Source organism: Lissotriton vulgaris, chromosome 1_1, assembly GCF_964263255.1.
Source record: "Lissotriton vulgaris chromosome 1_1, aLisVul1.2, whole genome shotgun sequence".
NCBI lineage: Eukaryota > Metazoa > Chordata > Amphibia > Caudata > Salamandridae > Lissotriton > Lissotriton vulgaris.
Genome location: NC_141685.1, coordinates 135,956,428 through 135,983,728, shown reverse-complemented (window position 1 = coordinate 135,983,728; position 27,301 = coordinate 135,956,428).

Sequence of the window (27,301 nt, the reverse complement as noted above, 5' to 3'; positions counted from 1 at the left end):
AGAAAACGCTGATTACCTTCAACTTCAAGTTGATGGTAATTTGCACATGCATTGAAAATGCACAAAAATGCATTTTTCAAAGTGATATGTGGCACAGTAGGGGCCCGAGGCACTATCCAGTTCTGTGCCATTGGCGTCCCAGTTCAGTCCATCCCTAATTGACATACTAAGCCCTGAACAACATTTAATTAATGGCGTCGGAAGCGCTTCTGTTATCTTAAGGTGTAATATCTGACATTAGTTTTTGTCCATTTTAATCCAGAAAATCCTAGCCTCTGGCAGTCGGTAGATCACTCCTGAATCTCCAAAGCTCAGGGTGTATGAATCTACTAATAAAAAAGTTACACGGATGCATTACTGCTCCCTGAGTCAGCAGCAAGGATTGCTAAGCCATAGTGGTGGCCACAACTCCCCTACTGTCAAGATCATTTGCCCTACCAATCCACCCGCCTACCACAATAAGATACATTTTGTGCAAACTGTTCCTTCAAATGTACAGTGGGCCTCATTTATGAAAAGTGACGCATCACTGCGTGAAAACAGCGATGCGTCACTTTTCATTTCGCCCTCCTTGCGACATGCTGGATGAGTCATATTTATAATATGACGCATCATGTCGCAAGGAGTTACAGATACGTCAGTATTTCTGACATATCTGTATGGCGCAAAAGTGACGCATTGATGGAGTGTGTCACAAAAGTGACGCAACTCCAGCCATGTGTCCTTTCACATGGGGCAAGCACCATGTGAAAGGGCCTGCGTCAGTCTTACGCCTGCTGTGAGGCAGGCTTAAGAAATTGACGCATTTGTGTCCTAGAAGTGGCGCAGTGAAATCTCATAGATTTCACTGCGTCACTTCTACGACCCTTTCTTGCGTCAATACGCCCCCCTTGCATACATCATACCTAGTGCAGGTATAATGTGGCGCAGGGGTTTACAAAGTGACGCATCTACTTAGATGCGTCACTTTGTAAATATGGTGCAACAAGGTGCATTTTTTACGCCACTGGTGCGTCACAATAAGTGACGCACAGGTGGCGTAAAAGTGACGCACAGCCTCATAAATGAAGCCCAGTCTTTGTAGCTATTTGTGCGTGCACTCAGGGATGTCAGTGGGGCAGCAACACACATTTCAGGTCTTTCTGTGCCTGCACATTGTTCCTTTCCATACCCTGTCCAGCTGGTGTTAGTCTGCTAAGGACATCCACTGATTCTTCTGCCAACATGTTTTGCACACATTAACCTCTTACACTTTAAAGGCCGGGCGTAGATCAAATGTTAAAGTAAAATGTTCTTTCCTTAAGTGATTGGCAATAAATCTTGAAACTCTGAGAGTTGTAAGAGTGTGAAGAGTGCATACTTTATGTTGTCTAACCGAGGTGCAGCAGGGGAGCCCAGTTCGAGCCGTGCATTTGTTTACTGTATTCATTCATTATCTTCATTAGAGCCAGAGGTAGGTCCCTCCTGCCTCTGTCCTCTGCATCCACGTTGGCTGTGTTCATGATAGTCACTCGCTTTGGTACTCTATCAGTTGGGTTAGGTAGGTCTTCCATTTGTCCAGCCCATTTCATGTCCTCGTCCATTTTCTTGGTATAGGGCTTATCTCTTCGCATCTCAGGGGGATCTTCTCAAAAACGTGTGATAATCATCGGCGAAATCGGTTATCGCAATGTTTCATATCGCCGTCCTTCATGGGAAAATAACTCTGTGTTAACGTTCTATTTCCAACACGGCGATTACAGGCGATATGCTCCCGATAACGCGTCAAATGTCCGCGATAAAGTCACCAGAACGGCTATAAAAATGTAAACCCCAATGCAAATGAAGTTGCGATGGGTTCAACCGCGATAAATAAATCAGCTATAATCTTCACCGGGCCTGCAAGTCACTCACGGCAGGTGGGAAAAATCACTATAAAAGTAGAAAAAACATACAAACGAAAGCAAAACATCAGCGAAGCACAATCGAGGTAGCCGGAGCAAGTACAGAGGAAAACCAGAGCCCCACAAGCCCCCCGGAGGACCAGCCTAGGATCTGAGGTCAGTGAAGTCCAAGGACAAGAAGAAGAGGAAGACGCAGTTCAGTCCGCAGGCAAACAGGATCCTGATAACGGAGGTGGTAGAACACCATCAACAACAGTTTGTCACCTCTACTGCGTCATTGGCAACAAAAAATGTAATATGGCAGTCCATTGTGAACAAGGTGAATGCAGTCGGAGTGCTGAAGAGGACAATGGAAGAGGTTAAGAGGCGCTGGAAGAATGTGAAGAGCAAAACCCAGCAGAAACTCGCTTACAACCAGAAGGCAGCAATGCAGACTTGAGTTGGGGGTCCAACGCCACAGGAGGAGCTGGACGAGATGGAGGAAATGGTGTCCACCGTCATCAGTGGGGAGACGGTGGCAGGAGTTGGGGGATCGGACACCGCTCAACATGACCTGACACAACAGCACCAGGATGAGTAACAACCAGGGACTGGGGGGACGTTAGAGATGGGCACAATGGCACAAATGCACAACTAAGTATAGCACATCTGCAGACAAACCATGTCCCAGACCCCCAACTCCCATCAAGAGACCAATGTACCCAAGTCTGCAACATCTCAGCACTGTATAAGCAGAGAAGTGAAAGGCACACCGCATGAAAAGGATAAGGGGCAGCAAAATCAGAGCTGCAGGGGTGACTATCCCAAAATGCAGCACAAACGCTTAACATGCAGAGCACATCACCATGCATCAACATACATGTGAACACAATGTTAAACTACATTTCCACTTCACATTGCAGAGGGCAAACCAACACCTCTGCAGAGCAGGCAGAACCTCTCTTCTCTGATGATGAAGAGGACCACCAACCCTTTGACATGGACGCCATCCAAGAGTTCATTGACAGCCTCCGCACCCCACCTCTAGGAGCAGGGCAGCCCAGCTGCATCTAGGAGACCCCACTCCCTGCACAGACCACTCAGCAGGCACCGCCACAGCTGCCTCCCAGGACCCCCACGAAGAACACCTGGCCTTCCAACGCCGTGTATTGGGGTGCCAGGAGAAACTGGCTGAACAGGTGCGGGCGGGGTTCGACCGCATGACAGCCATACTAGATGCCATACGTGGGTATCTAAGTCCCATCAGGGACCACTCACAGTCCCTAACGGACACCCCCAGTCCGCTCCATGTCCTCCAATGATCCAGGGCTGACATCGCTGGAGTCCTCACTCAGAGACAAGAACAACTGTCTAGTCAGAGTGGGTCTAGCTATGTCAACCGGGAGTTGGCACACATGCGGAGGATAATGGAGACCGTGAAGTGGACGCAGGGGAAAAGAGCGGCTGCCATGGCTGCACACCAGCGAGAGGTATCTGGGATCCTCATTGCCCAAAACACCCTCCTCATGACATTGCTGTCACAAGGCCTTGCGATGATATATGCTGCTGCTACGACTACATCCACATCTCCGCCCCCTGACACACAGTGTGGCAGACATTCCACCTCCAGCCCCTGAGGTATCACTGCCACCCAGTGCTGGAGACAGAGCACCACCCACATGTGAGGCACATGAAACAGCAGAGGATGAAGATGCAGATGAATCTGCCTTCGTGGTAAGCAGGACGCAGTAGCATTCATCTCCGCCATATGGCTGGTTTCTGCTTGGTTCTGCCCTCTGCATCATCACCTTCCACTGTCCCCCGATACACTCTGCGACACTCACCTTGGACCTCGACATGGCCTGCCATATTCTGTTTGGCCACCAATGACACTGCATTCAGACTGCGGACTGAACTCTTCCTCTTCTGATGAACTTGTCATTCCCTAAATGACTCCGGCTGGCCCTCCACGGGCCAAAAATGTAAAGTGGGGTTTGCATCGCCCTGTACTGCTCCAGCTGCAACACTCCACTGAATGTGCATTAAACATTCATATTCACACAGATGTGTCATGTCTATGATCTTTCACGTGTGGAAGTACGGATGATGTAGGGTCAGTAGTTCCCCCTTACGTCCATGTTGCTCATGTTGTGGGACTTGGGTCACAGGGAGATACTTTGCCAATTGCGGTCCGGGTGGCGCGACTCTAAAACAGAGATACACGCATTAATTACTTCCTTGTTCAGCCCAGGATGGAACCACGCCCAGAGCCCCGGGGTCATTGTTCACACCCTTCCATTGGACTGGCATACGCCAGGCCAGCCCACTCCTCTTACGCTCACAGGCGTGGCAACAACGCTTCATGTCCCAGGTCTTCCCTGTAGTGATCTGCTGATCACAGGTCTAGTTGTCAGCATGTCACAGCCACTCCCTCATGGCTGGTTTAGACCCACCCCACACCAATCCGGGACATGCTTCACAGGACATGTGACCCTGCCAATTAAAAGGGCAGGGCGCACGTGCTGGACACCATTTCCACTCTCTATCTGGGTGTATCCGTGTGGTTATTATTTATGCATGAGGGACTAGGGCCCTACCACGTCACATTCCCTAGTGCCGGAGGTGACATGATGGTGTCCGCACCACGAGACTCAATCATAAAGGGTCCATGACTTGTGGGGCACAGACTTGGTGGCACTGGATACACTGCGGCTGGCACAGGCACATCGCTTCAGGATGGTGACTTTCAGTGCACTGAGGTAGGGGCACCTAAAGAGCTAAGCGGGTGTGCATCCTGCGATGATACCCCATCCTGGCGGTCTGGACTGGTAAGGATTTGGTGAGCCCTTCTGGACTGCAGTGTAGGCCTGAGCCAGCGGGCAGTGCGGGTCTACTGCCACGTGGCAAGGCCTCTAGGGCAAACAGAGGTAGTGGGACCTAAAGGGCTGAGCAGGTGTGCAGCCTGCGATGATGCCTTGTGCACTGATATGATCTCTGCCATTGCGAAATCAAGACCCAGACTCAAGTGTGTGACCTGGTGGCCTGTGGTGCGGGGTGCATGATGCTGAGGCTGCCATGGGCACGGGCCCCAGGCTTGAAGCTTGCACCGGCGCGTGGTGGGCCCTCTTGGACACCCGCCGGTGTCGGAAGGTGAGCAGTGAGGCCTGGATGCGCAAGGGCGTGCAATTATCGCTGGGCGGTGGGAGGGACTGGGGTGTAGCAGCCTGTGTGCGCAGGGGCGGGCAAGCGATGATGGCGTGTGCAACTGTATGGACTCTGCCATTCATGAAGCTTTTTGCGATTGCTATTGCAGGGAAATTGGTGCTATCGGATGTTAGCACGCTACTTTGGCTGCTAACTTGGCGATAAGCCCTCGAGTATATGCCTCCTCATTTATACAAAAATAGTTACATTTCCACCTTGTAGAGTAAGGGGCAGATTTACAAGCCCCTTGCGCCTCTTTTACGTAGCCGTTGCGTCACTTTTGTGACACAGCGGCGGCGCAAAAGATACACCATGGTGCGGGGTATTTACAACGTGACGCATCTGGGAGATGCGTCACATTGTAAAGCCCTGCGCCAGAAGGAGCCGATCAGGCGCAGGGGGTCGTTCTGGTGCAGGAGCGCCTCCTAAAAGTGGCTGAGTGAAATACTGAGTCACTTTTACGTCCATGCTGCGTCAAAACCCTGCGCCTGCTTGAAGCAGGCGTAAGGATTGATGCAGCATTGGACAGACAGGGCCCCCAGAGCATTGCTCGAGCTGCGTCACGCTTGCGACGCAACTCCAGCAATGAGCCGCGTTTACGGCACAGACGCGTCACAGATGCGTCACGCATCTGTGCCGTTTTTGCCCCGTGGTGGTGCATTCATGGTGGCGAAGCCGTGGCGCACAATAACTGGCGCACCCCTGCGAATGTAAAGGGATGGAGCAGTTATTGTAAATCTGCCCTTAGATTTCTGAAATACGCTTTCCAGCAGACTTGGAGCGGGGTCAATCGATTTCCATCCCTTCTTCCCCACTTTTCTGTTGTTGTTTTTATTGCCCAGTGAATTGCGAGGCGGCCGCTCCCAAACATTCCTAAATGGATACAATTTTTTTTTTCTTTTTTTTTCTCGTCTCCAAAACATTTATTGGCATAATTAAAAACATGTGCTTGAGAATGAAGATCAGAAATACTACTTTGTAACATGGAAGAACATTTGCCAAAACGCTATATATTCAACAATGCTTTGAAGTAAGTGCCAGTCTTCACTTGTTTTTCATAATAAATAAAAAAAAGAAAGAAAAAGCAATCTGTCACACTGTATCCACTGTATTGATTCTGTTTGGTTTCGATCTATAGTGCGGTTAAGTATAAAAAATATGTCCACTCTTGTCGGGAGCGCAGTCTGCACTGTCGGGGTGCGAGCTGATAAAAATGATGATTCTTGGGTTTGAATATTCCGTATAAAACAATGTCCTTCAGCCACACTAAGAGGAAACACATCTTTATTTTGGCCTTTGAAATGGTGACATGTTTGCTCCCCTCCCACTTTCCACTTGAATTTGGAGGTGACCCGCGTGCAAGTGAATGAGAGCACTGCTTCATCCGCATCTTCATCCTCTGCTGTTTCAGGTGCCTCACATGTGGGCGGTGTTCTGTCTCCAGCTTGCGGTAGATCATTTTCCACATGTGGGTGAAAGGGAAGAACCAGTGCCAGAATGACTCGGCCCCTAGTTGGCTCCAGTATATTTGGGATTTCTTTCAATAAAGTCACAGGTCGATCGCAGCGATCGAGAAGATTCAAGCAGCTGATTGCATCACATTGGAATCCTGTGTTCTGCCATTTCAAGTACCCTATCATCATAGTATGATAGTTTGCGACATCTCTGTTACGTAGATTTCTTCGAAATGAGGGCTCATGACTTTCGTAACTTCTCCATCTCCGGCTCCTAAATCAAGAAGCCTGTAAGATTTCCAGTCTGGGTTTATTTGAAGAAGTCTTTGAAACACAAACATTGAGCCTCTTCCAAGCAACCCATTGATTGAAGTCCTAGAAAGAAACATGCTATAAACAGATGACATGAAAGAGTGATATAGTTGTATGGACAGCCAGCGGGGTTTTTCGATGCTCGTGGAAACTCTGGACATAGACTGGTCGTAGAGATTCACATCATTTTCCTGTATCACAAACATACCACTCCTGGTTCTCCTTCCAGTAGGTGGCTTCACTGTGGTTCATCATATTCATGCACATGGACCGGGTTCCAGGGCTCCTCAGGTGCTGGCCGGTCCACATCCAATCAGGGCCGGCAGCGATAAAACATAGCCGAGCAGCCAGCACAGGAACAAATTCATCTGTACAATGAAGGGCAGGAGCAGGGCGGCATCCCGAGCAAGCAGCCGTCTACACCATTGCACGGAATTTACACATCATGCCATTGATGCTCACTCAAGAAGCAAATTACCTATTAACTTCCCTTAGTAAAGTAGTGTGCCTAACTACGGTTCCTGCCTTCCCACTAGAGGGCTGATACTCTGCCCTCTTCGTTCTTAAATCTCTGCTCTTTATCGTTTCAAATGCCACAAAGAGCCCTGCTTTTATATGAAAGTAAAGCAGCATTATGCGGCGCGCACAGGATTGTGGTTATGCAGATTAGGAATGATGCTCTGACTCTTTCCTTCGAGCCTCCTGACCTCTAGCGACAGGAGGGAGCGTTGCACCTCCCCACTTCCTCGCGCAGGAGCCTCGTACTGCGTCACGTGACCATGTGACGCCTTCCGGTGGCGCCTGCGGGATCCTCCTCTCCTCAGCGGCCGAGGAGGCCCAATCGTCCCAGGAAACTCACATTTTAACAAAGCACCGAGTTTCTTGTTAAGAAACCCTCAAAAAATTGATGAAAGCTTCGCCTCTCACGGCCCCTCGAAGTGCACGTGAACAGCGAAAACGCAATTTGAATGTAATATGCAGTAGAAAAATGTTCGCGCAATCACGATAAAAAATATAACTTACTACTAGTAGGGTGACTTTACACCGGTGACGTGTCAGTCGCTCCCATGAATGCCTCTGTGTGCACAGGTACAGGAGCTCCTTCTCCTATTAAACAGACGCCTGTGTCGCCTGTAGTAATGAATCGGGAGTTTGCCACAGAGGCTTCTGGGTATGCAAATGATGGTGCTTAGGCACGCCCCCTCCAGTGCCAGCAAGGTTCCTGCAGCAACCCCTTGGTGACTTGTGCTCTTGATGCAGGCTGAGAAGAGTCTCAAAATCCAGCAATAAAGGGAATGTGTGAAGCTAATTTATTAGTGACAAAAAGTGACACTAGAAGACCCACTAGAAGTAATGCTGCTGAAATAAACAAAACAAGCATTGGCATAGCCAATGGGTCTTGCCTTTGGGAACTAATAAGTGTTAAGGCAGAGATATTGAGTTTGTGTTTGTTTTTAAGCTGTGTTGTGCAGAAGTCTGCAGTATGCTGAAATGTTATAATAAAGAAGTGTGAAAAGCATTTTTGTTAGTTTAGTTATGATACAAAATGAAGATGATAAAAAACTAATAATTAGAAGTAATGATTTGAGGTTTATCATATGTTTGAATGCTGGCAACTTGTATCTGCCTGTTCTAATCGTTGCTTTTTATGGTGTTTATTGTGAAAGGGGTGGGTATAAATAACAGGAGAGTGAAGGTTACTTAGTTAGTGAGAGTGATAGATTTAGTGAGTTAATTAGTGAGAGATAGTGAGAAATTGAGAGACTTAGTAAGAGTGATACAATTAGTGAGAGAGTTAGTGAGAGTGAGAGAGTTAGCGAGTGACTTAATGAGAGAGAGTTATTGAGTTAGTGAGAGAGAGTGAGATTTAGTTAGTGAGAGTGAGAGAGTTAGCGAGTGACTTAGTGAGAAAGAGTTATTGAGTTAGTGAGAGAGAGAGTGAGAGAGTTAGCGAGTGAGTTAGTTAGTGAAAGAGAGTTATTGAGTTAGTGAGAGAGAGTGAGATTTAGTTAGTGAGAGTGAGAGAGTTAGCCAGTGACTTAGTGAGAAAGAGTTTTTGAGTTAGTGAGAGAGAGTGAGAGAGTTAGTGAGAGTGAGAGAGTTAGCGAGTGAGTTAGTTAGTGAGAGAGAGTTATTGAGTTAGTGAGAGAGAGTTATTGAGTTAGTGAGAGACAGAGTGAGATTTAGTTAGTGCGAGTGATAGATTTAGTGAGTTAATTAGTGAGAGATAGTGAGAAATTGAGAGAGTTAGTAAGAGTGATACAATTAGTGAGAGAGTTAGTGAGAGTGAGAGAGTTAGCGAGTGACTTAATGAGAGAGAGTTATTGAGTTAGTGAGAGAGAGTGAGATTTAGTTAGTGAGAGTGAGAGAGTTAGCGAGTGACTTAGTGAGAAAGAGTTATTGAGTTAGTGAGAGAGAGAGTGAGAGAGTTAGCGAGTGAGTTAGTTAGTGAAAGAGAGTTATTGAGTTAGTGAGAGAGAGTGAGATTTAGTTAGTGAGAGTGAGAGAGTTAGCCAGTGACTTAGTGAGAAAGAGTTTTTGAGTTAGTGAGAGAGAGTGAGAGAGTTAGTGAGAGTGAGAGAGTTAGCGAGTGAGTTAGTTAGTGAGAGAGAGTTATTGAGTTAGTGAGAGAGAGTTATTGAGTTAGTGAGAGACAGAGTGAGATTTAGTTAGTGAGAGTGAGAGAGTTAGCGAGTGAGTTATTGAGAGTGAGCTAGTTATGATCACCAATTATAAGTGAAATTGAAATGTCAGAATTTCATTGCTCCGGTTTACTCTATTCAAAAAAAGATCTGAAAAATTCAGATCCAAAGAACCTGGCTAACTTCTGGAACACGACACCTTAAGGTCTGTTTCAGAAACAGGAAAGGAAAGAAAACTTTTTCTTTATAGTCCCCTCACTCACCGGAGTTTCCTCACGGTGACATGCTTCATCATTGGGGCTTCTCAACCCAGCTGCGGGTTGAGGCGTGCTGCGACAATCGCGATTGCGAAGGAGCACTTTTATCTGAAGACTATGTGTCGTGTAATGTGAGAGACAGGGGAAAATGAAGTGGAGTGAAGGAATTAAAAATATCCTACTAGTGGGTTAAACTACCTTTATTCCGGCCCCTAGTGGATATATTAAAAATGGGGTGATTTACTAGGGAAACTGGCTCTATTATGGAACACAGTGTCTAGTAAGCGTGTCAACTAGTTTCGAGCTGTACCCCACAGCTCTTCTTCAGGACTACAGCAGGGTCCAGCCCTGTGAGTGCCACTCCAAAACAAGAAACAAAAATGCCCAATTTTAAATTGTTTGTCCTGTTGGAAAATAAAGGGCTCATTCCTTACTATTAGGCCCCTTGGTGCCGTGTTTGACCTCAAATATTGTGCCATCATTACACCCTATGTATATTGTCTGGGAAATCTTTCCCAGACAATATACATAGGGATTCAGACGGCTTTAATCAAGTCTGGGATGAACTAACTGAACTTAAGAGGAATCAAGTAAAAACTCTGATACACGGTGTAATGATGGCACAATATTTGAGGTCAAACACGATTGATTGGTCACTAATCTCCTGGCACTGCACCAGAGACTGGCTGGTCCTAATAATAAAAACCGCAGCAAGATTAGGAGAGGAGATGAAAGTGGAAGCCATAAAAATTGAAGTACAATTAAAAACCTTCCAGGATGTTACCGACCTAAAAAAACGATTGGATGAACTAAATAAACAAATGGCTGACTTTGAGATAAGTCTGAAAGATACAAAAACCATTAAATTCAAAAAAGATTTGAAGAATTTCTCACGGGAGAAAATGTATCCTTATACAAAAGATGACTATATCCCTCCGAATAGAAATCCAGGATACAACACGGATTCAGACAATTCTGATACAGGATCAGATAACTCCAACAATAGTGAAAATTATGGTCGTAACAAAACTAGACGCTCAAGAGGAGGATACTTTAGAAACAGAGGCGGATACAATCCGAACTGGCAAGGGTATTTTGGCCCGCCTCCTTATGGCCCACCACCACCTCACCAATTCTTTTATGGACCACCAAATTTCCCCCCTCAATATCCTCATCAAGCTCAGAATTTTTGGGGCAATCCACAAAGACAAGACCAACAACAACAGCAGCCTTTTTTAGCAAGAGGCAGGGGCCAACAAAGAGGAAAGACAAGAAGAACCCAACAGGTCCAATGGGCCCAACCAATAGAAACGTCCAGAAGCCATACCAGGAGCATGGGACCAGTAGACCAACCGACAACGAGCAAACCACCAGCTTAGTAGTCAATCTATCAGATATCGAGATTACAGATATTGAGAAAAAGGTTTTGGAAAAGGGGCTAGGTTTTGTCCCCACCCCTACTATGGATAAGTTCCTCTTAGCCCAAGAGATGAATGAATTCATAAGAAAGATTAAACTACAAGTTTTCTTTGACAACAAACTCTCAACCAATCTGCCCAGCACTGACACTGGTCTACATAAAAAGTCTACGTTTACCCCTCCAAGTGCCAACCTCCCAGTGGAAGTCTTAACATTCGAAAAGGCTGTGATGAAGGAAATTTCAGAAATTGACCCCAAAACCATCAAAGTTTTCCATAACTTGAGCAAAGTAGAACACGAAGCTCTGAAGAAACTGTCATCCCAAAAGGAAATTACAATAAAGCCTGCTGATAAGGGTGGAGCGATAGTGCTGCAGAATACATCCACCTATCGGCAAGTCTGTCTTGACCTACTAGCGGATCAAAGGAACTATGTAAAAATTACAGAAGACCCTACCAATCGTCTCAGAAGGGAGATAGCCTATCTAACAGAAGAAGCTACCGCCAATAACTGGCTAACGAAAAAAGAGGCGGATTTTTTGGAAACCAAAAACCCAATAACCCCTTATTTTTACACGACACCTAAAATCCATAAATCCATAACACATCTACCTGGCAGACCGATAGTATCGGGCATAGGATCAATATTAGAACCCCTATCCAAGTATGCCGATGCTTTCTTAAGACCACTGATTCAAGCCACTGAGACCTATCTACAGGACACAAAATCGGTCCTGACAGTTTTGAGAGACTTACCATTTGACCCGAAAAAGAATATTCTGATTGGTTTAGACGTGGAAAGTCTTTATACTAGCTTACCCCATGCCGACACCTTACAGATACTGGAAGATGTTCTATTTGAAGCAGAGTGGGAGTATCAGACACCATGCCATGTCGTTTTAGAATGTTGCCGCCTGGCCTTAACGGAAAACTTTTTTCGTTTCGAAGACACCCTATTCCGACAGTCCCATGGTACGAGCATGGGAAGTACCTTTGCGCCGAGCGTAGCGGGGTTATACGTTCACCACCTGGAAAAATTGAAAATTCTCAACGCCTCAAATCCTCACAAACACCATGTGAGCCTTTGGAAAAGGTATATCGATGATGTCCTTCTCATCTGGGAAGGTACGGAGATAGAGGCACAAGTATTCTTGGTTTGGCTAAATCAACAAGACCCTTTTCTTAAATTTATTCACACCATGAGTAGGTCAGAATTAGTGTTTCTGGATTTAAACATCATGGTCAACGGATTGTCTCTCAGCACTACGATGCACTTTAAATCAACTGCAAGAAATTGCCTGTTAGTGTTCGATAGTTTTCATCCGAGACATTTAAAAGAGAACTTACCCTTTGGCCAGTATTTGAGACTGAGACGAAATTGTAGTTCCAAAGAGGATTTCAACCAACAAGCGAGTGACCTGACGAAAAAACTACTGGATAGACATTATCCAGCACATTTGGTGAAGAAAGCAAAAAAACGAGCTGCTAATAACAATAGGGAAGCACTATTGGAGCCAAAGATCACGAAGGAGAACTGTGAAAAGAGACCTATTTGTATTACTACTTACAACATTGCCTCCAACATGGTAACAAATATTGTCAGAAAACACTGGCGCACTCTGAACTGTGGAAGTCTGGACACACCAAAACCAATGTTCAGCCATAAAAGAACGAAAAATCTGAAAGACCATCTAGTCCACACCCGTCCACAAGAAGTAAACAAAAATCCTAAACAAAGAACAATCAGTACAGTACCCACAGGACATTACCCATATGGGGATTGTAGTGTCTGTCATTTGACAAAAGCCACAAAAAGAATAACATTCAATAACAATATGACTTGGGAACTGAAGGACTTTACTAACTGTAATACTTCTGGAGTAGTATATATGATTACCTGCAACTGTCAACTGCATTACATAGGAATGACAACAAGAAAGGCAAGTACTAGGATAGTTGAACACAGAAGCAATATCAGACGGAAGAGAATTACAACAAAAATGACATCCCACTTCATTGAATGTAACCATACGCCCCACGATATGAAATGGGTAATTCTTGAAAGACTGTACGGACAGGACAACTTGGAACAGCGCCTCCTGAACAAAGAACAACGCTGGGTGTACAAGCTGAAAACAGATACCCAAGGCCTAAATGATAGCATCCCATGGGGCCTACTGGCAAGATAAGGGTACAAACCTAAAAACTATGTTCACTATTAATAGTATCCATCCTGTAAAAATACCCATGGAAGAGAGATTAAGACCTTCATGTGTTAAAAACACAGAGCTTCCGATCGTTCCGTAAGTTCCTTTTATTTATAATGATCCATCCCTTGGTAAAAGAATATTTTGTGATAGGTCTCTTTCAGTCCTTTTTCAACCTGATCTTTGAACCCCCTATACTGATTTATAAATAACCTGTCAGTATAATATCAACTTGGTTGATAATCAACATAACCCCTAAAATTAGAACTACCTTATCCCTAGTAATGAGTAGCGCTTATTGCATAACAAAAGCACAATAAGTCTAATAATTACCATAAATATATCCATCTAATACACTAAGGTTAGTGATGCTTGAATTTAAGTTAATGGTTACCTAAGCTGGCAATAACGATACTATCCGTTTTTGCCACCCAAACTATGTAAAAATATCAGGAAGTGTACCTACTTAGGTAAATTAGCTTTATAACCCCTATGTGTATAAAGGATCAATCTCCTCATATTTATTATGATCGGATATTCAGCCCGAAAATTCAAAGATGGCCGCCGTCGTATTCCAATACGAGTGGCCATCTTCGAATCACATACGCGGTCTAGTTTCTCACCAGGAAACAAGACGAACACCGGGAAGTATAACATCCACTTCTCCCGGCGTGAGAAAGCGATCGCCGGTCTCGTAGGGGAGCCCAGTAGGTTTATCGCTGAGATGACACCTTGTAACAAGTAAGATCTACCCTAGCTATTTGAATAGAAAAGTGCTTTTCAGAACGGTGAAATAAAGAGTGGTGAATTAAAATAGGATAGAGAGCCTAGAGAGGAAATTTTTAATAGGGAAGGTCTCTTCCTGTTAAAAACAAGAACAGCGCAATATCATAGCAATTTAACCAAATATCCGCAAAGGGGCCAACATGTTTCAGCCTAATGGGAAAAAAGGGACCCAGGCTTTCTTCAGGGCCTCTGTTCTCAAAAGTAATGCTACTGCATATAATGCAAATAATGTGCCAAAGCAAAAATGTCAAAAAACAATCGGGAGTATCATTCTATAACAGCAAAGGATATATTTTCGACGTCTGTTAACTCTCCTCAGTGACACCTGGTGTATAAGTTACATCTACAGTAGAAAAAACACACAGTGACCCCGCTGTAAGGATTAATTGTAAGAGATCGCATGTCCAAAATATTACACTGTAAGGACATTATCTACTCACCCAGATTGCCCGGGGAACAGACCTCACCTCTCCTGGACCTGGCTCAGGACATGTGAGACCCCGCTCTGCAGAAGTAAAACAACCTGATCTTAAATACAGCAGAGAGAATATATACGTCTATCCTGCTCTGCCTTATATATACATGGCACAGGTTTATCATGCAGCTTACTCCCAGACCTCACTACCTATCATAGTCCAGTACCCAAGGATCAATACTCCAAGGCACAGACCACTTCACTTCCAATATAGCAGCTATGATGTGGTGCTGAGTTCAACAGGCCATAGTTAGATTTGAGGTAAAATAGCCCTTTATAATGAATGTCCAGCAGTGGAACCCCTTTAAATACACCCTTGAGAGGTTAACCTGCTTGCAAAATGTTTTAAAAACCACTTATTAGAAAACAAAGGGACTGACCATACAAGTGGCTTACCTGTCCGTCGTTGCCTCCGGCCGGCACTGAGTCAGGGGGAGGCAACGAACAGGACAGGTACAGCCTTTAAGACTGGTCCAAAGCATCCATATGTAGCCAATCAGTATAGGTTACTCATCGAAGAAAACGCCTCGTTTTATAGTTGTAAAACGAACAGTATATTAGGCTGAGCAACCCTACCTGGAGACGCCATAGATATTGCCCATGCATTCCGAGTTGCAATTCCTTAGCGCAAAAGAAAAGGGAACAACTAAACCGAGCCGGTAGCTCGGGCTAGCAGAGAGACACGTCCTCTCGCGATACTAGCGGGACTACAAAATGACGTCATAACATGGACGTCTGTAGTTCCGTAGGTCGCGGGGCGCAGAACGAGGGGGCACAACGTAGCACGGGTCTCAAGGCTAGGATTCTTTTTGAAAGTTACACAAAACTCAATGAATACAACAAGTGTACCCCAACAATTCTTGACATTATAATATTAAAAATCATGGCTCTTGTATAGAAATTTGAAGAACTACAAAGTGACATCACTTCAATGAAAAAAGTAGTTCTAAAAGTACAGCAGACAAACTGTCAACCACAAATCACGTAAGGAACAGAAGGCAACTGAGGTGAGCGCGAGTGGTCACGCCCAACAGATGCATGGTCCCCCAGCTACCAGATACAACGAAGTATAATAAGGTAAATGTAGTAAAGTCGCCAGTAGTACCTAGTCAAGAAAGTAGCAGCACAATTTGATCATCTGTCGGGTAAATCATCCATACAGAAAAAGGAGACACTGCTGGTTGTGTATCCAGCTACAAAAGTGGGCAGTCAAACGGTGATAGGTATATATGTAACCCGTTTTTATGTAGGGGCCCAAAGCTATGTACAAGATCCAACTTATATCTGCTGCAGGTTGACCAGATACCTCTGTGCATTGTAAATTTAGTTCAGACAGAAGTCAACAGCAATGGTTTCCTTATAGAGATGGAACTACTGAAGGCTAAACCAAGGAATCTCATCATTCAGCTCTCGAGTGTCTGTATGTAGTTTGTAAACCCATTTTTGTTCCTTAATGAACAAAAATCTTGATATATCACTTACGTGGGTGGGAATGAAAGGTTTTTCAAGAACAGTATGTATGAAATGTTTAGTTAATTTGGAGAGACTTTTCTTACACCGAAAGGTGCTTTTGTGTTCCAGCATCCGAGCGCGGACCTTTCTTGTGGTCATTCCGATGTACCTTTCATTGCATGGGCAAGTCAGTTGATAGATAAGGTTGGTACTCTTACAATTAGTGAAGTGTCTTAGCTCCCATGGCCGGGTGGCACCAATATCGATACTGGTTGTCTTACGTGTCTGAGGACAGACCGAGCAAGCCCCACATGGGTGATGTCCGGTAACTGCTGGAAGGTCCATAGTATCCCAATCTCTCTTTTAGGTGACTCTTTGGGGCGCCTATGTACTAGTTGGTCACGTAGGTTGCTTGAACGTTTAAAAGCGAATAGAGGATATTCGATTTTCTCATTGGTACAGTTCAAGATATGCCAATGTCGTCTGATGGTATTCTGGACACAATTGGACCTGCTGTTAAATGTGCTTACAAATGTCAGACGGTCCAAGGGGGGCTTTGCAATCCAGGGCTCTAAAAGTGCCTCCCGGTTATTATTCGTAGCATGCTTGAGAGAGCGCTTGATAAGTTTCTTGGGGTTGTGTCTCTCTACCAGTTGGTCTGACAAATTAGCTGCGTGGTGTGAGAAGGTCTCCAGGGTGGAGCAGTTTCGCCTTAGGCGGAGAAACTGACCAAACGATAAGTTGTCACACAGAGATTTAGGGTGCTGGCTCTCGTACAATAGAAGCGAGTTCCTTGCCATGGGTTTGCGGAAGAGTTCACTTTCCAGGCCAGTTGGGGTGACATGAATGGAGAGATCCAGGAATTAAATCCTCTCTTGGCTTATCTCAATGGTGAACCGCAGGAATCTGTTCTGAGAGTTCAACCACTCATGGAAGCGTAGGACTAAGTCCAGGTCACCTCTCCATACCACCAGCACATCATCTATGTAGCGCTTCCACCTACTATAGATATGAAAAAGGGGTTAGATGTTGTTAACACAGATGACTGTTCGAACTTGTGAACGTACAGGTTAGCCAGGGAAGGAGCAAAAATGCTCCCCATGCTAGTGCCCAAGGTTTGGAGGTAGATTGTGTCTTCAAACCTGAAGTAATTGTCTTTCATGGCAATGGTTGCTAGGGCCATTATAAAGGGGACCGGAGTGATAGAGTCGAAATCTCGCCCTTCCAGGATGGACCTGATGGTATCCAAGGTCTCATCCTGGGGGATTGAGGTGTATAAGGATTCGACATCCATAGAGACCAGATAGTCTGTCTCCTGATGGTATTCTATAGTTGGAATTGCTCTCAATACGTCCGTGGTATCTTTCAGGTACGTGGGCATAGTGTGTACTATGGGTCTTAAGAAATGATCTACAAAAGCAGAGAGTGGCTCAAGTAGTGATCCCTGGCCATAAATGATCGGCCTCCCAGGCGGTGGCCTTTGGGGCTTATGCACCTTCGGCAAGGTGTAAAAATAAGGCATGGTGGGCTGTTGTGTCTGTAGAAATTGTGATTCTAAGGGAGTTATCCAGCCTTCTGCCAAAGCCTCTTCCACCAGAGTCTTGATCTCGTTCGACAATCTGGTGGTAGGATCAGTCGCCAGTGGTCGATAAGATCTAGTGTTGCTCAGTTGTCCTAAGCATTCCGTCCTATAGGTATCTACAGCCTGTATCACGATGGAACCACCCTTGTCAGCGGGTTTTATGACTATCGAGGGATCTTGTGTGAGGGCTCTTAATGCTTGTTTTTCTACTCCTGAAAGGTTGCTATAACCACTCTTCGGAGAAGTCCAGATCTTTTCGATGTCATCTTTCACCGCCTGCTCAAATGTGGCTACCTGTGGGGGTACCGCATGTGTGGGTGGGAGAAAGGTGGATTTAGATCTTAAGCCAGTATTGACATCTTACTCAGAATCATTATCATCATTGATTTGGTTTTTGAAGGAGAAGTGCAGATCAAGTACCGGCAGCAGGGGAAGGAAGAGAACAGCAGTCACAGGCACACAAAAAAATGATAATAAAGGCAATACAGTAAATACAATACAATAAATAGCGGAAAAATAGCAGAGATGAACAAACCTATGGCCTACCACTGGCCACCAGGAATGAGGCACAGGTGGTAGCCTGCGGGTTGAGGAGGGCCTCAACCTTCATCAGCAGTGGCGGCTGGGGCAGGGACACACAGGCAGTGCTGTGCGGAGGGGGAGCAACCTACCTGGTAGGGTCAAGTTAACTCCCATGGAGTATTGCCTCTGGATCGAGCAGCGCCGTGCATGCTGCTTGAATGCCTTTATCCTCTTTCCTTTCTTTCTTCCTTACGAAGAGCTTATATTTTAAAGTGTTTTATTGTTAACCTAGCCACAAATCCCCAAAGCTTCTTTGCTATTTGGGGATTTGGAACCCCTTTTTGTCTCTTGTTATTTTCTGTGTGTTTTGGGAATTTCACTTCAAGCACATATGAAAACATTCAGTTTACTGCTTTTCCGAACATCATGTTGTGGATAATTACCTTTGATGCTACTTAAAACACTCTCAAAGGGCCTGTCGGAAATCACACATGTCAAACCCCAGAGTTATAGCTTTAGAAGATCAAGAGCCACATGCATCAAGCATCTTTGCCCTCGCGAGGGCAAAAAGGACTTTTCTGAAGCATGAAAGGCTTTGTATTTGCAAATTAGGTAATTGCAATTTTTCTTAAATTACCTATATGGCGAATGCATTCTGGACTTTGCAATTGGTCATTCCCTGATGCTGATGCACGTAGCGTAAATGCGAACTGTGCATTTAGAAAACGCTGATTACCTTCAACTTCAAGTTGATGGTAATTTGCACATGTATTGAAAATGCACAAAAATGCATTTTTCAAAGTGATATGTGGCACAGTTGGGGCCCAAGACACCATCCAGTTCTGTGCCATTGGCGTCCCAGTTCAGTCCATCCCTAATTGACATACTAAGCCCTGAACAGTATTTAATTAATGGCGTCGGAAGCGCTTCTGTTATCTAAAGGTGTAATATCTGACATTAGTTTTTGTTCATTTTAATCCAGAAAATCCTAGCCACTGGCAGTCGGTGGATCACTCCTGAATCTCCAGAGCTCAGTGTGTGTGAATCTACTAATGAAAAAGTTACACGGACGGATTACAGCTCCCTGAGTCAGCAGCAACGATTGCTAAGCCATAGTGGTGGCCACATCTCCCCTACTGTCAAGATCATTTGCCCTACCAATCCACCCGCCTCCCACAATAAGATACATTTTGTGCAAACTGTTCCTTCAAATGTACAGGGGGCCTCATTTTTGGAAAGTGACGCATCACTGCGTGAAAACAGCGATGCGTCCCTTTTCATTGCGCCCTACTTGCTAAATAAATCAGCAATAATCTTCACCGGGCCTGCAAGTCACACACGGCAGGTGGGAAAAATCACTATAAAAGTAGAAAAAAACATACAAACAAAAGCAAAACATCAGCGAAGCACAATGGAGGTAGCCGGAGCAAATTCAGAGGAAAACCAGAGCCCCACAAGCCCCCCGGAGGACCAGCCTGGGACCTTGAGGTCAGGGAAGGCCAAGGACAAGAAGAAGAGGAAGACGCAGTTCAGTCCGCAGGCAAACAGGATCCTGATAACGGAGGTGGTAGAACACCATCAACAACTGTTTGTCACCTCCACTGCGTCATTGGCAACAAAAAATGGAATATGGCAGTCCATCGTGGACAAGGCTAATGCAGTCGGAGTGCTGAAGAGGACAATGGAAGAGGTTAAGAGGCGCTGGAAGAATGTGAAGGTCAAAACCCAGCAGAAACTCGCTAACAACCAGAAGGCAGCAATGCAGACTGGAGTTGGGAGTCCAACGCCACAGGAGGAGCTGGACGAGATGGAGGAAATGGTGTCCACCGTCATCAGTGGGGAGACGGTGGCAGGAGTTGGGGGACCGGACACCGCTCAACATGACCTGACACAACAGCACCAGGATGAGTAACAACCAGAGACTGGGGGGACGTTAGAGATGGGCACAATGGCACAAATGCACAACTAAGTATAGCACATCTGCAGACAAACCATGCCCCAGACCCCCAACTCCCAACAAGAGACCAATGTATCCAAGTCTGCAAAATCTCAGCACTGTATAAGCACAGAATTGAAAGGCACACCGCATGAAAAGGATAAGGGGCAGCAAAATCAGAGCTGCAGGGGTGACTATCCCAAAATGCAGCACAAACACATAACATGCAGAGCACATCACCATGCATCAACATACATGTGAACACAATGTTAAACTACATCTCCCCTTCACATTGCAGAGGGCAAACCAACACCTCTGCAGAGCAGGCAGAACCTCTCTTCTCTGATGATGAAGAGGACCACCAACCCTTCGACACAGACGCCATCCAAGAGTTCATTGACAGCCTCCGCACCACACCTCCAGGAGCAGGGCAGCCCAGCTGCATCTATGAGACCCCACCCCCTGCACAGACCACACAGCAGGCACTACCACAGCTGCCTCCCAGGACCCCCACGAAGAACACCTGGCCTTCCAACGCCGTGTATTGGGGTACCAGGAGAAACTGGCTAAACAGGTGCAGGCGGGGTTCGACCGCATGACAGCCAAACTAGATACCATACGTGGGTATCTAAGTCCCATCAGGGACCACTCACAGTCCCTAACGGACACCCCCAGTCCGCTCCATGTCCTCCAATGATCCATGGCTGACATCGCTGGAGTCCTCACTCAGAGACAAGAACAACTGTCTAGTCAGAGTGGGTCTAGCGATGTCAACCGGGAGTTGGCACACATGCGGAGGATAATGGAGACCCTGAAGCGGATGCAGGGGGAAAGAGCGGCTGCCATGGCTGCACACCAGCGAGAGGTATCTGGGATCCTCATTGCGCTAAATACCCTCCTCATGACATTGCTGCCACAAGGCCTTGCGATGATATATGCTGCTGCTACGACTACATCCACATCTCCGCCCCCTGAAGTGTCCGTGCCACACAGCGTGGCAGACATTCCACCTCCAGCCCCTGAGGTATCACTGCCACCCAGTGCTGGAGACAGAACACCACCCACATGTGAGGCACCTGAAACAGCAGAGGATGAAGATGCGGATGAATCTGCCTTCGTGGTAAGCAGGACGCAGTAGCATTCATCTCCGCCATATGGCTGGATTGTGCTTGGTTCTGCCCTCGTCATCATCACCTTCCACTGTCCCCCGATACACTCTGCAACACTCAACGTGGACCTTTGACATGGACTGCCATTTTCTGTTTGATCACCAATGACACAGCATTCAGACTGCGGACTGTACTCTTTCTCTTCTGATGAACTTGACATTCCCTAAATGACTCTGGCTGGCCCTCCACGGGCCAAAAATGTAAAGTGGGGTTTGCATCGCCCTGTACTGCTTCAGCAGCAACACTCCACTGAATGTGCATTAAACATTCATATTCACACAGATGTGTCCTGTCTATGATCTTTCACGTGTGGAAGTACGGATGATGTAGGGTCATTGGTTCCCCCTTACGTCCATGTTGCTCATGTTGTGGGACTTGGGTCACAGGGAGATACATTGCCAATTGCGGTCCGGGTGGCGCGACACTAAAACAGAGATACACGCATTTATTACTTCCTTGTTCAGCCCTGGATGTAAGCACTTCCAGAGCCCCGTGGTCATTGTCCACACTCTTGCGTTGGACTGGCATACGCCAGGCCAGCCCACTCCTCTTACGCTCACAGGCGTGGCAACAACGCTTCATGTCCCAGGTCTTCCCTGTAGTGATCTGCTGATCACAGGTCTAGTTGTCAGCATGTCACAGCCACTCCCTCATGGCTGGTATACACCCACCCAACACCCATCCGGGACATGCTTCACAGGACATGTGGCCCTGCCAATTCAAAGGGCAGGGCACACGTGCTGGACACCATTTCCACTCTCTATCTGGGCGTATCCGTGTGGTTATTATTTATGCATGAGGGACTAGGGCCCTACCACATCACATTCCCTAGTGCCGGAGGTGACATGATGGTGTCCGCACTACGAGGCTCAATCATAAAGGGTCCATGACTTGTGGGGCACAGACTTGGTGGCACTGGATACACTGCGGCTGGCACAGGCACACCGCTTCAAGATGGTGACTTTCAGTGCACTGAGGTAGGGGCACCTAAAGAGCTAAGCGGGTGTGCATCCTGCGATGATACCCCATCCTGGCGGTCTGGACTGGTAAGGATTTGGTGAGCCCTGCTGGACTGCAGTGTAGGCCTGAGTCAGCAGGCAGTGCGGGTCTACTGCCATGTGGCAAGGCCTCTAGGGCAAACAGAGGTAGTGGGACCTAAAGGGCTGAGCAGGTGTGCAGCCTGCGATGATGCCGTGTGCACTGATATGATCTCTGCCATTGCGAAATCAAGACCCAGACTCAAGTGTGTGACCTGGTGGCCTGTGGTGCGGGGTGCATGATGCTGAGGCTGGCATGGGCACGGGCCCCAGGCTTGAAGCTTGCACTGGCGCGTGGTGGGCCCTCTTGGACACCCGCCGGTGTCGGAAGGTGAGCAGTGAGGCCTGGATGCGCAAGGGCGTGCAATCATCGCTGGGCGGTGGGAGGGGCTGGGGTGCAGCAGCCAGTGTGCGCAGGGGCGGGCAAGCGATGATGGCGTGTGCAACTGTATGGACTCTTGCCATTCATGACTCTGGACTCTGTTTCAGATAAAGGACCTGGTGGACTGCAGTCTAAACCGGCACGTGGTTGGACACGCACCGGTGGTAGCAGGTGAGCAGTGACGCCTGGGTCCTCAGTGTTGGCTCTCTCTCCCTCTCTTTCTCTCTCTCCCTCTTTCTCTCTCTTCCTCTCTTTCTCTCTCCCTCTTTCTCTCTCTCTCTCTCTCCCTCTCCCTCTCTTTCTCTCTCTCCCTCTCTTTCTCTCTCTCCCTCTTTCTCTCTCTTCCTCTATTTCTCTCTCCCTCTTTCTCATTCTCTCTCTCTCCCTCTCCCTCTCTTTCTCTCTCTCCCTCTCTTCCTCTCTCCCTCTTTTTCTTTCTCTCTCTCCCTCTTTCTCTCCCTCTCTCGCTCTTTCTTTTTCTCTCTCTCTCTCTCTCCCTCTCCCTCTCTTTCTCTCTCTCCCTCTCTTTCTTTCTCCCTCTCTCCCTCTTTCTCTTTCTCTCTCTCTCTCTCTCCCTCCCTCTCCCTCTCTTTCTCTCTCTCCCTCTTTCTCTCTCTTTCTCGCTCCCTGTCTTGTTCAGGTTGTCGTCTGACATTACACCAGGTCAGAGCAGATGTTAAATTCCTGCTGCTATCGCGCCTTATCACATGTTTTGCGTTCTTATGGCGGATATGGCTGGTCGTTGAGAATGTTAAGAAGTGGTGTTGTCACGTCTTTTTGCACGGGAACGCCTACTCTGCATCTCATTAGCAATTTGACGGTTTTCATCTGTGGCGATGCTTTTTGCGATTGCTATTGCAGGGAAATTGGTGATATCGGATGTTAGCACGCTACTTTGGCTGCTAGCTTGGCGATAAGCCCTTGATTATATGCCTCCTCATTTATACAAAAAAAGTTAAATTTCCACCTTGTAGAGTAAGGGGCAAATTTACAAGCCCCTTGCTCCTCTTTTACGCCGCCGCTGCGTCACTTTTGTGACACGGCGGCGGCGCAAAAGATGCACCATGGTGCTGGGTATTTACAACGTGACGCATCTGGGAGATGCGTCACATTGTAAAGCCCTGCGCCAGAAGGAGGCGTTCCGGGGCAGGGGGGGGCGTTGTGGTGCAGGAACGCCTCCTAAAAGTGGCTGAGTGAAATACTGAGTCACTTTTACGTCCATGCTGCGTCTAAACCCTGCGCCTGCTTGAAGCAGGTGCAAGGATTGACGCAGCATTGGACAGACAGGGCCCCCAGAGCATTGCTGGCGCTGCGTCACGCTTGCGACGCAACTCCAGCAATGAGCCGCGTTTACGGCACAGACGCATCTGTGCCGTTTTTGCCCCGTGGCGGCGCATTCATGGTGGCGAAGCCGTGGCGCACAATAACTGGCGCACCCCTGCGAATGTAAAGGGATGGAGCAGTTATTGTAAATCTGTCCCCTGATCTCTGAAATACGCTTTCCAGCAGACTTGGAGCGGGGTCAATCGATTTCCATCCCTTCTTCCCCACTTTTCTGTTGTTGTTTTTATTGCCCAGTGAATTGCGAGGCGGCCGCTCCCAAACATTCCTAAATGGATACAATTTTTTTTTTCTTTTTTTTTCTCGTCTCCAAAACATTTATTGGCATAATTAAAAACATGTGCTTGAGAATGAAGATCAGAAATACTACTTTGTAACATGGAAGAACATTTGCCAAAACGCTATATATTCAACAATGCTTTGAAGTAAGTGCCAGTCTTCACTTGTTTTTCATAATAAATAAATAAAAGAAAGAAAAAGCAATCTGTCACACTGTATCCACTGTATTGATTCTGTTTGGTTTCGATCTATAGTGCGGTTAAGTATAAAAAATATGTCCACTCTTGTCGGGAGCGCAGTCTGCACTGTCGGGGTGCGAGCTGATAAAAATTATGATTCTTGGGTTTGAATATTCCGTATAAAACAATGTCCTTCAGGCACACTAAGAGGAAACACATCTTTATTTTGGCCTTTGAAATGGTGACATGTTTGCTCCCCTCCCACTTTCCACTTGAATTTGGAGATGACCCACGTGCAAGTGAATGAGAGCACTGCTTCATCCGCATCTTCATCCTCTGCTGTTTCAGGTGCCTCACATGTGGGTGGTGTTCTGTCTCCAGCTTACGGTAGATCATTTTCCACATGTGGGTGAAAGGGAAGAGCCAGTGCAAGAATGACCCGGCCCCTAGTTGGCTCCAGTACATTTGGGATTTCTTTCAATAAAGTCACAGGTCGATCGCAGCGATCGAGAAGATTCATATTGGAATCCTGTGTTCTGCCATTCGTCTATTTCAAGTACCCTGTACTTTTTTTTCCTGAAGTTGCCATATCATAGTTTGCGACATCTCTGTTACGTAGATTTCTTCGAAATGAGGGCTCATGACTTTCGTAACTTCTTCATCTCCTAAATCAAGAAGCCTGTAAGATTTCCAGTCTGGGTTTATTTTAAGAAGTCTTTGAAACTGTTCTGGCGAAAACACAAACATGGAGCCTCTTCCAAGCAACCCATTGATTGAAGTCCTAGAAAGAAACATGCTAAAAACAGATGGCATGAAAGAGTGATATAGTTGTATGGACAGCTAGCGGGATTTTTCGATGCTCCTGTTTAGAAAGATCTGTGTTCCGTGATCGAGGAAACTCTGGACCAACAGCCTGATTCATCATACTCCCGTTTTGCGAGCCCCTAATAGCGATTCATAGCGAATCGCTATTAAGGACTCGCAAAACGGGATTCGTGTAGGAATATGCAAAAAAAATGCGATTCCTACTAATTCCTTATTTGCGATTAGCAAATTGCTAATCGCAAATAAGGAATAACTCCCGATTCATTCCTATGGGCCAAAAGGCCCGTAGGAATGAATGGGGAGTATTCCTTATTTGCGATTAGCAATTAGCTAATTGCAAATAGGATAGCGATTAAAAGGGTGCCAGGGGTGTCCAAAGGACACCCTGTAGCACCCCTTAAATGCCAATATGAACTGGGGTTGCGCACACACATGTCCAAAGGACATGTGTGTGTGCAACATGCAACTCAGAAAAATGCTTTTAAAAGCATTTTTCTGAGTTATCGCTATTTACCACGATGTTTGACCTCGCAGGAAGTAGCGGCCCGAATTTGCGATTTCTCAATTTTTAAATGGATGATGAATTGCATTTAAGGAATCTCAAATAGAGATTCCTTAAATGTAATCCATCGCAAAATTGCGAAAACGCTATTACCGATTTTTGCATTTGGGAGGATAAATCCCAAATGCAAAAATCTCACTCGCAAAGGGCCAGATTCTCAGAATCTGGCCCTTTTGCGAGCCGAATTCAGCTTCATGAATTAGGCTGCAAGACTGGTTGTAGAGATTCCCATAATTTTCCTGTATCACAAACATACCACTCCTGGTCCCCTTTCCAGTGGGTTGCTTCGCTGTGGATCATCGTATTCATGTACATGGACCGGGTTACAGGGCTCCTCAGGTGCTGGCCGGTCCACATCCTTTCCAGGCATCCCGAGCAGGCAGCCGGTCTACCCCACTGCACGGAACTAACGCATCATACCACTAACTAACTTTATTGAAATGAAGCAAATTACCCATTAACTTCCCTTGGTAAAGTAGTGTGCCTAACTACGGTTCCTGCCTTCCCACTAGAGGGCTGATACTCTGGCCTCTTCGTTCTTAAATGTCCGCTCTTTATCGTTTTCAATGCCATAAAGAGCCCTGCATTTATATGAAAGTAAAGCAGCATTATGAGGCGCGCACAGAATTGTGGGTATGCAGATTAGGAATGATGCGCTGATTCTTTCTCTTGAGCAGCTTGACCTCTAGCGACAGGAGGGAGCGTTGCACCTCCCACTTCTTCGCGGAGGCGCCTCGTACTGCGTCACGTGACCATGTGACGCCTTCCGATGGCGCCTGCGGGATCCACCTCTCTCCAGCGGCCGAGGAGGCCCAATCGTCCCAGCAAACTCACATTTTACCAAAGCACGGAGATTCTATGTCAGTCCACGGAGGCTCTGATTATGCTTCTCTTATCTTTACTGACCAAACAGCAGCCAATAAACAACTTTAAACTTGCATAACCCCGGAAGGACAACCTCCTCCATAAGTCTGCACCAATCACAGTCCAGTCCAGTACAATAACAGTCTATGTAAAACCGGAACCTTCCTCTTTCTTTGCTGCTGCAGCAGCGAGTTAAGTGCCTTTCCCTTATTTTGCTTATGAATGAGGGTTTATGGTGTGGTTTTTCGTGTTTATGGTGAACGTGTATGAGCGAGTGCTCGACTGCTTGTAGCGCGATTGCGCTTTCTGTCTTGCGCCTTGCGAGCGTTTTTTATTCTCGGCGTCGGGTTTTTCAGTCCCGGTCCGCCGTCCTGCGGCGTGCGCTGAGTGCCTGAGCGCGTTAGGGGGCGGTGGAGCAGGAGGAGACAGACGCGGCTTCGCCGCGCACAGGGAGCAGTCGAGTGTGTGCCCCAGTTGTACCGCGCATGCGCGAGGAGCCGAGTTTCGTTTTGAGTACCGGCTCCTCGCGTTTGGCGCGTTGTTGGCTGCATAAA